The 12588-nt window shown below is 35.7% G+C and overlaps 1 long non-coding RNA gene across 1 annotated transcript; it reads left to right on the top strand.

Moving 5' to 3' along the window:
• Positions 1-895: 895 nt before the first annotated feature.
• On the top strand, positions 896-10131 carry LOC148193200 (uncharacterized). Its single transcript, XR_015782085.1, has 2 exons — positions 896-1062; positions 9824-10131. It is a non-coding gene; the product is annotated as an uncharacterized LOC148193200 (long non-coding RNA).
• Positions 10132-12588: the final 2457 nt, after the last annotated feature.

Here is a 12588-nt window from a genome sequence, read left to right as displayed (position 1 = left end):
TTCATATTGCATTGCAATTGTTTTTTTCACCCTTATAATTTCTTTCTACACCCTACTAATTTTAAACTTCCATTTTTACCCTTCTTTTAAATGGAAGTGAAAGTTTTTCTTAGCAACACTTTTGTTCATTCGGCTTCTGTCTTCTTCACGGATGAGGTGCTGACAGCAAGATTTTGACACATTAATCAAAAGAATTGAAGATTATTATACTTTGAAGCTTGAAAGTTGGTAGTTGATTCGGTATTAGCGTTTTGGGTTTTGGATTTTTGATTCGAAGTTCTTTCACGTTGTGCAAGGCAAAATCTTTTTAAGAGTTGTATAATTTAGAAGTCGTCTGAACTGTACAATTTGAAAGAAAAAAAAGTGGTTTATTCTAGATTATATCTACAATTTGAAAATATTATTCTAAATTATATAATTCAAATCAATGATTTGACGTTAGAAATTGTATTCAAGATTATGTAATGTGAAATTCAATTTTAACCTTCGGATTGTGTGATCCAAAACTTCAAAACTGTTTTCAAATTAAAAAATTCAGAATGTAGTTATTAGTTTCAAATTCTTGGAAGTTGTTTTTACCATAATATTAAACGTGGTTAGTGAGTGGTTTGTAGTATTTGATGTGTATTTTTGAGAATTAAAACATAAAAAAAAGTACATTTATTGGATTAACATATAATATTAAATAATATCACTGAAATAATATCTATCTCAAATAGATAATAATAAAAAAGTGATATCTTACCAAAAATAATAATATAAAAGGATTGGACATAATTAACTTAACTACACTAAAGTATGGATTATCTATAATATATTATACTAGAAAAACTAAACTAATTTTACCAAAAACTGAATTGTACGTGAACCTTTTATATTTGTAATTATGTTTGAACTATGTCTTTAATTTTATCTTTGTGTGAATCATGTCCTACTCATCCCATTTCTTTTTGAATCACCACCCTCACAATGATCGAGAGTTTCTGTTGAAGGTCCTGTTGTCGTCAAAGGCCCTACCGTCGACAAAGGCTCTACCACCAACGAAGGCCCTTGGACTGTAAGGTAATATCTTTATCTACCCTCTCACAATTTGGGTTTTCAATTTTAATCATTACAATTCATTTTCGCTTCCTCTTTTTTCCCTAATTTCCCCAATATGCACCCTTTTACTATTCTTTGTTGATTCTAATGTTTCTACTCCATTAAAATTCAGTTTTGCTATTTTCTTTTTAATTCTTGGCGATGCACTTTACTATAAGAGTACATGATTTAATTGTTTTTTACTTACTACTTTAGCTTTTTAACCATTTACTTGTTCGTGTTAATTTCTTCAATTTGGATTGTTATTTCAAAATTGATTTTTTTAATCTGTTTGGAAGAATTGAACTTGTGAACTTTGCATAATTATGCTTCTATTTTAGAATCCAAGGACCCTAAAAACAGGATGTCTTTTTAAGTAGAGTTGAAGTTGAATCCAAGGACCCCATGTTTTCGGTTCTTTTTTATCTTCTCTTTGATATTATGATTTTGATCTTTACATCTTTCTTTCACTACATGTTGTAAGTCATCCTTTAATTGGTATATCATTTTCTGATATGCATTAGTTTAGTTCCATTGATTGAAGCTTTAGATAATGAATTTTAATTTTGCATACAAATTTTGTTCTTGCATTCACTTTACTTGCTTAAGCATCAATTAGATTTGTTGGCAGCTTTGCATTCATCTTTTAGGTTTACCTTCTGCTTTTGCTTATTAAACTTATAAATATCCAGTTCTGATTCAATTTCATACCTTAATTTGAGATTTTTTGTTTTGTTAAACTGTGTTAATTAGATGTTTTTAGGTTCAATTCACATTGCCGTAATTGTGTTTGCATCAGGTTCAATTCATATTGCCTTGGTTGTGTTTGCATCATTAGTATATTGGTTATTTTATTTTGAAGTGTTTGCATCATTAGCAATGTACTTGAGTATGGTGTAATTTCTATACTCAAATTAACTTTATGAGAAACTTACCTTGTTTAACATTAGGTCGTTTATAGGTAGATTCGTTTAAGTTTTATCTTACATTTTTTCCTCATTATCACATCTTGTATGCTTGTGTATGTATAATTATTTGAATAAATACTTTTGTCCTAGAACAAACCCACAATCTTTTTCTCTGTGTGTATGTTGATTCAACCAACTAAATATATTCACATTTATAGGTACATGATTTTGGTTTCTTTCATTATGATCTTGGTGGTAAACAAATTTTGAACAATGAAAGGATACCTTTTTCTCCTAAAGTTGCCCCGTGTTGGTCTAGAAATTAGACTATCGACAATGATAGTGGTCATATATCATACAAAAATTATTTTATTGAGTAGAATAATAAGCTATTTACTTTATTTTATCTCCAAATATCATCTAATAGTTAACTAATGATAAAGAATATAACTAAATATTGGAGATTGGAATTGGTTGTCTAATTATGATAACAAAGTGAAATGTAAATGTGTGATGTAAATTGTTTTGGTTATGGAGTTAAGTCACTGAATACCTTCACAATTTGTCCTTTCTCACCGTCTGGTCTCGCTCCCTGTGTCTCTTATTTGCTCGTCCGTTCGGGGGTGTATCTGTTAAAGATATTCCGATGATTGCTAAAGAAAAAAAAAAGATGAAAAGTGTTAACTACTGGAGTATATATCATGCATACGTAAGTGGTTTGTATAGAATTTATTTAGATTCAAGCATATAATGTCTTAGATGAATATATTTAAAGACTGTATAAAGGTAGGAATGAAATGTGGTAAATTAAGTCATAATTATCACCCTACATTTTTTAGACAGGTGAATCATAAGTAGCATGGTTTTAGAAAGTGAAAATGTTGGACACATATTTCATATCGTACCATGGTACTTTTTTTATTTAAATAAAAAGAAAAAGAAAAATTATGCTACCTTCTCAAAGTTAAAGACTTTTACCTTCTCAGAGTTAAAGACTTTAAATTTGGATGTAATAGAATGTTTATATTTATTTCCTTATCACATTCTAACAGTCATATTTAAAAAAAAAATAATTACATGTGCAAATGTATGAGTGCACAATTGTGTAAGCATATTCTCGCAAATATAGTAAGAATATTTTATCTAGAAGCTTATAGTGTAGTTTTTATATTATTGACTCACTCTATATAAGAAGTAGTAATCAATCTTGAATTTAACACTATTTGGTTTAAGGAAGAACACGTTTGGAAAGTGTAAAACCCAGAAAAAATAATTATAAAAAATAATTATTCTTAGTTGTGGTACATTTTTTTTTGTCTCTCTTTGATTTACTATGTCATCACCATACATCTTTGTTTTCATTAAAACATTATACCACTCATTAGGTAGGATTTGCAATGCAACCATTAATTTTCTCTAAGCTAGTTTTTGCCATTTTGTGCCTATTCATTGGTTACATTTTGTTTCTCCCTGTTAGAATAAACAAAAACAGAACAAGTTCAATGTATCAGAACAGTATAAAAGCAAACTTGAAACAAAAATACAGTTAGATGTTACTCAGTACCTTGTGTGTGCATGCTTTTCCGGTTTTTCTCTACTCTCTGATCATCTTCATCCTTGGTGTGTGTGTGCCCTAGCAGAGCTTCTCCATTTTCATTCTCTGATCTCTTTCTCTTTCTAGAAACTCTCTCTCTTACAAGCTTTCTCTCTCTTGCTACGAACACGGGTGTTTTAATTAAACACTGAAAGAGTACTTTTCTCTGTTTTACCCCTCCACTCTCTGAATTCCCTGTTTTGCCCTTTTCACTAATATGGTATCAAGAGCATAGGTGCTTGGTGTTCCTGGTGTGTACAGTGGGTGTGTGATTGGTAACTGGAAGTGTGCATATCCAGAAGTGGAGAAAGGAGGTTCCTTTGTGTGTGGGTAAATCAAGAAACTAGCAAGAAAGTGATGGCAGGTATTGGAGGGATACAGGGGCAACTGCCTGTATTTGATGGGCAACTATTTGATGACTGGCGCATCAAGATGCAAGCCATCTTTGGTTTTCAAGACGTGTCAGAAGTTATAGAAGATGGGTTACCAGATTTGAGTGAAAGAGCTACTGAAGAGGAGAAGAGAAGTTATAAACTGCAGGTGAAGTTGGACAGCAAGGCCAGATTCTTGCTGTACCAATGTGTCAGCCCAAAAATCTTTAACAAGATTTCTAAGGCTTCTACTGCTAAGGAAGTGTGGGATATCCTTGTGAAGATGTATGGTGATGGAGATAAAAACAAGAAAGTGAAATTACAGGCCCTAAGGAGGCAGTTTGAGATTCTGATCATGGATGAGGGTGAAACTGTGGCAGAATACTTTGACAAAGTCCAAGAACTGGTGAATAAAATGAGAGCATGCAAGGATACAATTTCGGATGAGTACATTGTTGACAAGATCCTAAGAACTCTAACCCCCAGATTTGATCATGTGGTAGTGGCTATTGAAGAAGCACGTAATCTGGAGTCTATGGAGATTGAGGAGCTGCTGCACTCATTAGAAGCTCATGAGTATCGCATCAATGAGCGCAAGCAGTGCCAAGAACAGGCCCTACAGGCCAGATCTCAGTTTAAAGGGAAAAAGGGGTTCAAGAAGTGGAATAAGGGCAGCAAGAAAGGTAAAGATTCACAGGAACAGCAAGGTGAAGATTCCAGTGAATCTGCACCAGTGAAAAACCAGAAATCTGGTGGAGATTGGAAGTTTGACAAGAAGAAGGTGAAATGCTATAATTGCCAAAAACTTGGGCATTATGCAAAAGAGTGCTGGAAAGGGGAAGGTGCTAAAAACAAACCCAAGAAGAGGGCTAATCTGGCCCAGGAGGAGGAGTCTGATTCAGAGGCTGTGATGTTGATGGCCAATACAGGAGAGGAGCAGCCAGAGAGCACAACATGGTATTTGGATTCTGGCTGCTCTACCCACATGACAGGGAGGAAGGACTGGTTTGTGAAAATGCAAGGTGCTGCACAAGGGAAGATCCGGTTTGCAGATGACAGGAGTTTGACTGCAGAAGGATCTGGGAGAGTTGTTCTGAGAGATGCAGAGGGAAAAGAAGTGATAATTGAAGAGGTACTGTATGTACCAGGGCTGAAAACGAATCTGCTAAGCTTGGGACAGCTGTTACAGAAGGGATATGTGATGAAAATGGAGAATAACTGTCTCAGCATTTTCAATCAGCATAAGAAGATGGTGGTGCAGGCTCAGCTGTCACAAAACAGGACCTTTCGGGTAGTAATGAGTGCAGTAAAACACCACTGTTTTACTGCAACAGAAAACAGAGAAGAATGGCTATGGCATCTCAGATTTGGACACCTAAATTTCAGAGATTTATCACTGTTAAGCCAGAAAAATATGGTGAGTGGCTTGCCTACAGTGGAAATTCCTGAAACAGTGTGCAAGGAGTGTGTCCAATGCAAGCAGACTAGGGGCAGTTTTCAGAAAATCTTACCCCAGAAGTCAACAGAGAAATTGGGAGTGGTGTATTCAGATGTGTGTGGCCCTATCCAAGTAGAAACACCTGGAGGCAGCAGGTATTTTCTACTTTTTATTGATGACTGGACCAGGAAATGTTGGGTCTATTTGATTAGGAGAAAGGGGGAGGTGCTGCAGACATTTGTGAAATTTAAATCTCTTGTTGAGAGGCAGTGTGAGAAGAAGATTAAGGTGTTGAGGACAGATGGAGGAGGAGAGTATACCTCCACTGAGTTTAAAGAGTTGTGTGAAAAGGAAGGGATAGTGCATGAAGTTACCCCTCCTTATACACCACAGCACAATGGTGCAGCAGAGAGGAAAAACAGAACCATATTAAATATGGTTAGGTGTATGCTGAAGAGTAAAAAGTTGCCTAATTTTCTGTGGGGAGAGGCTGTGTTGACAGCCACATATGTCCTTAATCTGTCTCCAACAAAGAGACTAAATGGCTTGACACCCGAGGAAGCTTGGACAGGGGTGAAACCAGATGTTAAGCATCTGAAAATTTTTGGCTCTATATGCTACAAGCATATACCTGACCAGTTGAGAAAGAAGCTGGATGACAAGGGAGTGCCACTGATTTTGATTGGGTACAATGCCACTGGAGGTTACAAACTGTATAATCCAGAAGGAGGAGCAGTGTGCATCAGTAGAGATGTGGTAGTGGATGAAGCTGGAGTGTGGCAGTGGGAGACAAGTGAGCAGGAAGCATCAACCATTAATCTGGAAGATGTCACTGCTGGAGAAGAAACAGTGGAAACAGTGGAGACAGGGGAGAGAAGAGATGACAGCAGGAGAAGGTCATCAAGAGTTTCACAACTGCCAGCACATCTAAGAGACTATGACTTATCCTATGAGGCCACACTCACATCAGAAGGTAACTTTGTTCACTTTGCTTTAATAGCAGAAGCAGAACCAGTTGAATTTGATGATGCAGTGAAGGATGAAAGGTGGTATAAGGCAATGCAGGAAGAGATTGACTCTATAGAGAGAAATCAGACCTGGGAGTTGGTTGATCTGCCCTCTAATAAGAGACCCATAGCATTAAAGTGGGTTTATAAGTCAAAAATAAATCCACAAGGTGTTGTTGTAAGGCACAAGGCAAGGCTGGTTGCTAAGGGGTTTCTACAAAAAGCTGGAGTTGATTATGGTGAAGTTTTTGCTCCTGTGGCCAGGGTAGAGACAATCAGGTTGGTGGTGTCTCTAGCTACTAAATTTCACTGGTCCCTACACCAGTTGGATGTGAAGTCAGCTTTTCTAAATGGAAGGCTGGAAGAGGAAGTGTATGTTGAACAGCCACTGGGATTTGAGGTTAGAGGGCAACATGACAAGGTGTACAGGCTGAGAAAGGCTCTCTATGGGCTTAAACAGGCTCCAAGAGCTTGGAACCAGAGAATTGATGGGTTCATGAGCAGTATTGGCTTTGAGAAGTGTGTGTCAGAACACGGATTGTATGTGAAGGTCTGCCAACACAGTGGCAGACAAGAGAAGCTAATTGTATGCCTATATGTTGATGACCTATTAATTACTGGGAGCTGTGAGGAGTTAATTTCAGATTTCAAACTTCAAATGCTGAGTGAGTTTGAGATGAGTGATTTGGGAAAGCTTAGCTATTTCCTTGGGATAGAATTTACTGAGACTGAAAGTGGAATTGTGATGCATCAGTCCAGATATGTTCTAGATTTACTAAAAGGTTTGAAATGGTTGACTGCAATGCTGCCAACACCCCAGCAGAAGTGGGGTTGAGACTTGAGAAAGAGCCAGATGAGGAAGCTGTAGATCCAACAGCTTACAGAAGTATTGTTGGGAGTTTGAGATACCTTTGTAACACAAGGCCTGACTTGAGTTACAGTGTTGGAGTGGTGAGTAGGTATATGGAATGCCCCAGATTGTCACACTTGAATGCTGTCAAACGCATTCTAAGATACTTGCAGGGCACTCACTCTTATGGAATACTGTTGGGAAGAGGAGAGACTGAGGAAGAAGTGCAAATCACTTCTTACTCAGATGCAAATTGGTGTGGTGATAAGGAGGATAGGAAGAGCACTGCTGGTTACATCTTCTTCATGGGAGGAACACCAATTTCATGGAGTTCCAGAAAGGAACCAGTGGTTGCCTTGTCATCATGTGAGGCAGAGTACATAGCTGCCTGTGAAGCTACTTGCCAAGCAACTTGGCTGGGATTCCTATTGGAAGGGTTGAAAATCGAGCTAACTGGAAGAGTGAAGCTGCTTGTTGACAACAAGTCAGCCATAGATCTTGCTAAGCACCCTGCATCTCACGGCAGGAGCAAGCATATCGAGACCCGATTTCACTACATCAGAGAACAAGTCAGTAGTGGTAGACTGGATGTAGTACACTGCAGATCCGAAGACCAACTAGCAGATATACTCACCAAAGCACTCAAAAGTGAGCGTTTTCAGTCGCTCAGAAAACAGATTGGGATGGTGCGAGCTGAGATCAGTGAAGATCGCACCAGGAGGAAGGCGAAAACCTAGGGTTTCCGCCGGAGAGGAGGAGATCAACCTAGGAAGAGCTTTCTCCGAGTTTAATCGGTGGAAAGTGCTCGTATACTACAGAGAAAGTGTTTGTACCGATTTTAATCGGTCCAAAAGGCTCAGAATCACAGGAGAAGAATTTTCACCGATTGAATCGGTGAAACGAGTGTTTTTCTTCAATAAAATCGTGTTTTTGTTCGATTAAACGTTTTTGTTTAGGAGGAGTGTTAGAATAAACAAAAACAGAACAAGTTCAATGTATCAGAACAGTATAAAAGCAAACTTGAAACAGAAATACAGTTAGATGTTACTCAGTACCTTGTGTGTGCATGCTTTTCCGGTTTTTCTCTACTCTCTGATCATCTTCATCCTTGGTGTGTGTGTGCCCTAGCAGAGCTTCTCCATTTTCATTCTCTGATCTCTTTCTCTTTCTAGAAACTCTCTCTCTTACAAGCTTTCTCTCTCTTGCTACGAACACGGGTGTTTTAATTAAACACTGAAAGAGTACTTTTCTCTGTTTTACCCCTCCACTCTCTGAATTCCCTGTTTTGCCCTTTTCACTAATACTCCCATGCCATGGATCATAATTATTACATGGTGCACTTTTTCAATTATATGTCTTATCATGATTTTCATAGGCAGTGTAAATTAAATGTGTGTACTAATTTTTTATTATTTTATTTTAACATGTTAATGAAATCACTTAAATTGGTGAATGAATTATAGTTGCACTAGGATTCTTAAAGGTTTCATGGAAAATATATATATATATATATATATATATATATATATATATATATTAGCATGTTGTTATTTGTGATATACACATTAAATATACATTTTGTAAAATAATTATGTTAATTGTGAGTTTTTTCATATTTACCTAACTGTAGTTTTTATATCATTCTAATGTATATTTTCTATCATGATGTAAAATGTTAACATGTATGATTTGTATAATTTAATTAGAAGGTTTTAAATAATTTAATTAGAAAATCAAGTGAATTAGGATTTTATAGAATAAATAAATGGTTTATAATGTTGTAATATATTATAGGAGTAGAGATTCGAGAATTGATGTTTAGGATTTATCAAAGTGCATTTTATGTTGTCATTTTAATGTTATTGATTGTCATGTTAAGTGTGTTTTTGGACTATTACTATGCTATTTAAATGTGTTGTCATGTTGCTTTAATGCTTGTCATGTTTTTGTATGTTTATAGACGGTTGCCATGTTGGTTAGGATGTCTTGGATTGTTGTCATGCTTATTTTTGTTTCATATGTTGTTGGGTTGCATGTGTTGTTGGTAATGTTGTTTTGTGTGTTTTAAAGGTCGGTTTGTAAGTTTTTTACCTTGGTTGAGTGATTGATGATGATTTGGGAAGATTTTCAATATGCTTGTGATTATTGTTGAGTTGTATGTGGTTGGCCAATTTTATGGTTGGTTGTTGATATTTTGTTTGGATTGTGTTGTACAGTTGACTGATTTGTTATGTTGGTTGGTGTAATGTGACTTGTCCGTCTTAATTGGTATTAGGAGATGTGTTTGTGTGTTATCTCATCCATCTCAATTGGTATTAGGAGACAAGTTTGTGTGTTGTCTTGTTCGTCTCAATTGGTATTGGGAGATGAGTTCGTGTGTTATCTTGTATGTCTCAAATTGTATTGGGAGATCAGTTTGTGTGTTGTCTCATATGTCTCAATTGGTATTAGGAGACAAGTTTGGTTTCTATGTCTTCTTTCTATAACTTGTAAAGTTGAGTTTTGTTGCTTTTTACCTAAGGCATTGGTAAGTTAAGGAAACTGAGAGGTTTTAGTGTTTTCTTGCCTATGTCAGACAGTGGAGAAGGGAATGATGTTTCACCTATAGATTTCTGGCTTATTGTTGAGTATAATGCTCGGTGTGAGATGCATTGAAGTTTTTACTCGTAAGTCCTTGACGAGCAGAAGAGACAAGTCCTTTTTGAGGTGGCAAGACATTTCGTACTGTCTTGTTTTGGTAAACAGGTTGTGTAATGGTAGGTTATGGGGAGAATGACATAACTGTTTTAGAATTACTAGAGTGACAATAATATGACTTGTTGTTTTCATGATTGTGGTTGAGATTCATGGTTTATAATTATTAAATATATTATCTTTATTTTATATTTATCTTTTATCTTTAATTAGTTTGTTATTTTTTTATTTATATTTTAGGCTTAGTCCATATTTCTTCTATTATAAATAGAGGATCCTATGTGTATATTCAACACAAGGGAGATAAATTTCATATATAGTTTTCACTATATTCAACATGGTATCTAAGCTAGGTTTTTTTGAGGAAAATTTTTTGTTGCCTCTACCGCTACACCCATCACTACCGGTGGCACCATCGTTTATCGTTGATAGTACTAGATTTCTAGATTCGATCGACGATCACATGGTTTTGATCGTGTCGACTAAGCAATTACCATGCCATCAACAACGTCTTCATCAAAGCTCTTACGCGTTCTCAACGTCTTTTTAAGTTGTGGATTTGCTTCTTTTTTTCTCTCATACATGGTGACACGTCTCGTCTCCTCTAAGACAACGATTTAGAACGACGACGTGGCTCTTTTCCGTGCGCTATCGCACGTCCCGTCTCCTTTTAGACAATTATTCAGAGCATCAAGATTTCTCTTTTTCCTTTTTCAGCTGCTTTAATTGGAGAATCTTGAATTTTTTATGCGTTATTTTTCGTGTTCATCCATGGCTTCTCTCACTGTCGTCTTTTCTAACATCCTTTTTGTTACCATTATGTTTGATTCGTCCATATATATTTTTTCTGACATAGATGACTTTTGTTATGTGTATATAGGAGTTATTTTATTTATTTATTTAATTTTTAAAAAGATTTGTTGTAAAAATGGAAATTCATTTTGTATTTTATTTTTACTATTAATTTTATATTCTTTTATAATTATTAATTACGTGTTCATTTAATAAATTATTAAAGAATAACTTATATTAAAGATTGATTATTTTAAAATTTAGTTACTTTTCAAAATAAATAAATAATTGTTTCTTTTAATGTGTATCTTGTAAGAACCAAGAAAATAGCATGTTAAGAGTAGATAGATGTATTAAAGTAATGAGACCGAACATTTGTGCTAAAATAAGCAAACAGTATAAATAGAAATTTATAACACTTGTTCATTATCTAAATACTTTCTATCACTCTAAAAACATTATTCTCTACTCTTCCTCTCCCTTCTCTTTAGATTTTCTCACTAGAGGTTCATTTGTTCGACGATCAGGAGACACCTAAGTGATCCTGGTGTCAAGGGCTTCCTGTTTCATCGTTTGGTTTAGCGTTTAGAACTGGTAAGTCTCGTTCTCTGGTTTTTAGTAATTTCTGGTTTTGCTGCATGCAAGGAACAAGTCTGTTTGCATGTGTTCCGCATTCTCCTTCTTCCATTTCTGACTTTATTCCTTGTCCTTTGGTTGGTCTCTTCTCACCAATCGGCGAATTATAGGTGTTCTTAGGATTTCTAGAGGTGTAAGCAAATTTCTGAAGGTTGTAGCAGTTATCCGGTTCAGTTAGATGTAAAGGAAGCTAGTTAATTTAATTGTGATTTTCTATGTATGAAATTATTGCATGGATGATTGCATATGTGTAACTTGAATGTTTGGTTGAATTGTGTTGAATTTTTTAATGTTGGAACCTTGAACTGGTTGGAGTTTCTTCGCATAAGTGTTCGGTTTGTTCTGATCTTAAGGAAGTGGGTATGCGAAAATGAGAGTTTGGGGTTGAGAGTGAAATCTGGTATGAGACTCTTTGGGATGATGTCAAAACAATTTTAGGTACCTTTGGATAGGCGTAAATTGGTATATGAATCATGTTTGGAGGATTAGAAGTTTGGAAGTTGTAGTAAATGTGTGAAGATAGTTGTTGATCATAATTCTGTAGTTATTCTGCATAATTGTGCAGATCACCGAGTGTCATTCATTGACCGTTCGACTTTCTTCTGGTGTTCGGTCTTAATTAATTTATATTTTTGTAGAGCTTTCAGTTAATGACCGATCAGTCTTGTACTAGTATTTAATTGAATATAGCGTTCGATCTAGTCATAGCCTTTGGTCTTAACCTAGTATTCGGCCTAGATAAAGTATCTGGTATAGTCTAGGTTTTCGGTCTTACACTAGTACTCGGTTTGTATAGGTGTTCGGTCACTTTAGTGATCGGTCCTACTTGAGTATTTTGTCTAAGTCCAGAGTGCTCAATCTCGTACTTGTATTCGATCTTAACTACGTTCGGCCTCTAATGGGCCTTACCTGTTAATGATCGTTCGGTGATATTTTAGAAATTGATCTTATATTATTATTCGGTATCAACTTTAAGTGTTCGGCCTAAACCACAAGTGTTCGGTCTCCAACGTTCACAGGAGGTTCGGTCTTACATGATATTTTCTATGGGGGTTTGAGAACTTAATAAATTTAATTATATGAATCTTTTGTGCATAAGTGATGGTGTGGTTATTTTATTAAGGTATTATGTTCCAATTGGTATGAAAGAGAATTCCAAGGAGGGATATCTCGGTACTGATTATCAAGGTGGTAAAGTATGAATATGGACAGCGAAAT

The sequence above is a fragment of the Vigna umbellata genome, chromosome 9, assembly GCF_029865625.1.
Source record: "Vigna umbellata cultivar VRB3 chromosome 9, Vumbellata_1.0, whole genome shotgun sequence".
Lineage (NCBI taxonomy): Eukaryota > Viridiplantae > Streptophyta > Magnoliopsida > Fabales > Fabaceae > Vigna > Vigna umbellata.
The sequence above is the reverse complement of the archived record's forward strand: the minus strand, read 5'-3'. Positions and strand labels throughout refer to the sequence as shown.